The sequence below is a fragment of the Lycorma delicatula genome, chromosome 12, assembly GCF_047948215.1.
Source record: "Lycorma delicatula isolate Av1 chromosome 12, ASM4794821v1, whole genome shotgun sequence".
In the NCBI taxonomy this organism is placed as follows: domain Eukaryota; kingdom Metazoa; phylum Arthropoda; class Insecta; order Hemiptera; family Fulgoridae; genus Lycorma; species Lycorma delicatula.
The window spans coordinates 63,827,277-63,830,747 of record NC_134466.1 but is presented as its reverse complement, the minus strand read 5'-3'; the positions used below and the strand labels follow the sequence as shown (position 1 = coordinate 63,830,747).

At 39.4% G+C, this 3,471-nt stretch overlaps 1 protein-coding gene across 1 annotated transcript in view; it reads left to right on the top strand.

Annotated features, from left to right (window-relative positions):
• The first annotated feature begins 509 nt into the window (after positions 1–509).
• The window catches only part of LOC142333298 (exostosin-3-like), a 234,443-nt gene continuing 231,481 nt past the window's right edge, over positions 510–3,471 (top strand). Inside the window, exon 1 of the mRNA XM_075380324.1 lies at positions 510–587. The gene's annotated coding sequence lies outside the window, so the exon portion shown is untranslated. The remainder of the gene's footprint in view (positions 588–3,471) is intronic.

Here is a 3,471-nt window from a genome sequence, read left to right as displayed (position 1 = left end):
ACTTCCTGTTTGAGTGCTAAATATTTATATACCATTGTCAACTCGGTGTTTAGGATTTATGGGAGTGTGTGTGTGTGTGTGTGTGTGTGTGTGTGTGTATGTTCACATTCTTTACACATAAAACCTCTTATCATATCAACAACTACTTTTCTCAGTAGCATTTAAGTAATGTTTTTTTTTTCGAATAGATATAATTATAATAAAAAAAATTGCAATTATAATTATAAAATTATTTAATTCTTTCATTTTAAGGGTATTAATTATGTTTTACGTACGTCATTATGTTAAGAAACAGGATTAATTTTTCAATATCTTCTCAGGATGACGTTTAATTGCTTCGTATCTTGTTATATCGTTAATTTTTTTTTTTTTTTTTTTAAATATTAAAGTACATAATTGTTCTTTCATTATGAGTATTATTATGTCAGTGTTTTTTTTTCCAAGTGTATTTTACCTAAATTAAAATTTTTAGAAAAAAAAGCTTTGTAATTGGTTCAGTGGATTTTAAATCAAGAAAAATTAAAAAGTATTTAATAATTTCATTTCTGTTGAGTTTAAAGTTTATTAATTCGCTTCATATAGTGAGGGTAATGTTGATTTTAATCTTTTTTTTAATTATAAATCATTTTTTTTAATGTTTGTTTGTTTTTAATCTTTATTTTACATTCCCCTAAAAAAAATATTTTTTTATTTTTTATTTTAAAACGCACAAAAATCCAAAAATATTTTTATTAATTACTTAATATAACAACAAATCTTTCCTCTTTCAAAATTACCAACTTGAACATTTTCGAATAAAAGTTCTTCAATTATACGTTATGTTTTTTTTGTTTTTTTTAATTTGATTATTCAGAGTGACCCCGGAAGATTCTACTAAAATTTATAGGTGTATTTTTTTCATTAAATTAATGAAAAAACTAACATAGGTCCGAAAACCCTTCGTTAGCAAATTATGAAAGATTTCACCCCGATTTGTGCTCCTCCGCTGAAATGAAGCCATACTGAAATTCTGGGAGGGGCGAATTTAGTGGCTTCTTTTAGTTTTTAACTTTTTTTCTTTTTCCTGTTTAGCCTCCGGGAATTACCGTCCAGGTATTACTTTATTAACCATCGGGTTGGTCTAGTGGTTAACGCGTCTTCCCAAATCAGCTGATTTGGAAGTCGAGAGTTACAGCGTTCAAGTCCTAGTAAAGCCAGATATTTTTACACGGATTTGAATACTAGATCGTAGATACCGGTGTTCTTTGGTGGTTGGGTTTCAATTAACCACACATATCAGGAACGGTCGAACTGAGAATGTACAAGACTACACTTCATTTACACTCATACATATCATCTTCATTCATCCTCTGAAGAATTATCTAAACGGTAGTTACCGGAGGCTAAACAGGAAAAACAAAAAGAGTTATTACTTTATTGGAAGATATGTATGAGTGTAAATGAGGTGTAGTCTTTTACAGTCTCATTTCGATCATTCCTGAGATGTGTGGTTAATTGAAACCCAAACACCGGTGTCCAGATTTAGTATTCAAATCTGTGTAAAAATAACTGAATTTACTAGGACTTGAACGTTAGAACTCTTGACTTCCAAATCAGCTGATTTCGGAAGACGCGTTCACCACTAGACCAACCGGTAGGTATGGTTTTTGACCTGAAAAGATTTTTAAAATGGATCCCAGAACTGTAACACCATTATTTTTTACGAAATAAGGTGTAATGAAAAAAAAATTGTGTTGAAAAACAATTTTTTAGTTTCGACGTAAAATAACTTTGTGGTGGTGGGGATAGCTACGAAAACCATTGAGAAGATAAGTCATGGCTTCAGACTCCGGGGCTGCAACTGTCATTTAAGAAAACTGAAATTTTAGCAATGGCGGGGAGGCGACGAATACCCCATTTTGCTCTTCAAGTCGATGGAGAAATAATCGCCCCGAAGGAAGCGGCAAAATACTTGAGAGTGTGGCTCAATAGGTCAAGGGGCAAGGGGTTTCTCACTTCACGTGCAGCAAGTGGCCATGAAAGCGGAAAGAATGCCTTCAGTATTGCTGAGGCTTATGGCCAATGCCGGGGGTCCTAGGACAATCAAGCTTAGAATGCTGGCGTCTACCGTGGTATCTATGATATTGTTTGCGCCATCGGTATGGTGGGAGGTCCGGAGATTGAATGGCATATATAGGAGCCTAAGTGATAAGAGAGGCGCAACTCTACCGGACGGTATTATTGGATGCATCACTAGTGGTGGCTGGTATGCCGCCGTTTGACCTGCTGGCCAAAGAAAGAAGAGATAGAGCCACAGATGGTAGAGAGGAGGCGAGGGGCCGCTTGCTGGCTGACTGGCAGAAGAGGTGGTGGAGTGTGAAGGAGCGGCAATGGACCTACCTACATCTTGTCTTCAGGAGAAGGGTGGCGGGGGTGCCTTAGGCATTTTCGTCGCCGGTTGCTCCCGCGGGACGCGTTCCTGCTGTCTGAGTCCGGCACAGCTATAGTGTAAATTCGGAGCTGTAAATATTATTAATTGCAAATATCGATGAATCTGTCGTGAAAATCCTCTGTAGGATTGGAAACAATAGCATAGAGCTTGCCCAGTACTGCGATGACGTGAATATGGTGAATTGCGTCTTCTTTGTGTGCCTCAGAAGGAGACAGGTGATATCGCGTGGAGATTGAACTCGCCGAGGGGGTGTCGTGCGGTTGATGTTCTCTCCCGTTGAGGGATGGATTGCTTGTGCCTGGTATTTTATAAGGGTGCTACAGCAGATACTAATAGAGGAGGACAAGGAGAGGTCGGTTGTGGACGGCGGTAGGCGCCTGCCTTTGTGGGAGGGTGACGGGGGTGTCTCGGCATTGTCGTCATCAATGGTTCCCGCGGGACGTGTTCCTATTGTCTGAGGCCGGCATAGCTGTAGTGTATATATTATGAGCTGTATATATTATTAATTGTCAATATTGAGTGTAAATAGTAAACATTTATATTCATACATATCATCCTCATTCATCCTTTTTTTTTTCTCTTAGCTCCCCTGGGCCGAACCGACTTGGTATTACGCCGCCCAGGGGAGTGTCTTTAAACTCAAATAGGCCTCCCCACCTACCGGCTATATACCGGCAAGGCAGGTCGGCCTACCGGTTAGCTCTTTTTGAGAGTTCTTTATCAATATTGCCCCTCTGGGGACCCAAAAGGGCAATACTAATACACCACATTATTACACCACGCCAGACCCAGTTCGCCGCGACGCGGTGCTGGGTCCCTTCAGTATTCAGTGTGCTGTTGCCTGACTGTTACCCGTGGAGTCCTTGGTGGCTCATCAGTGCCAACACACCGCAGCATGCTGGACCTCACCAGCAAGGCTGTCCACCCAGTCCTATTCTAGCCAACACCTTGTCTTCTCTCATCGGAGTATTTCTGTAGAACAACTTGTCTAACAAAACTAGCAAAATTATTCCAGTTTGACTCGCTTCTTAGCATGTAGT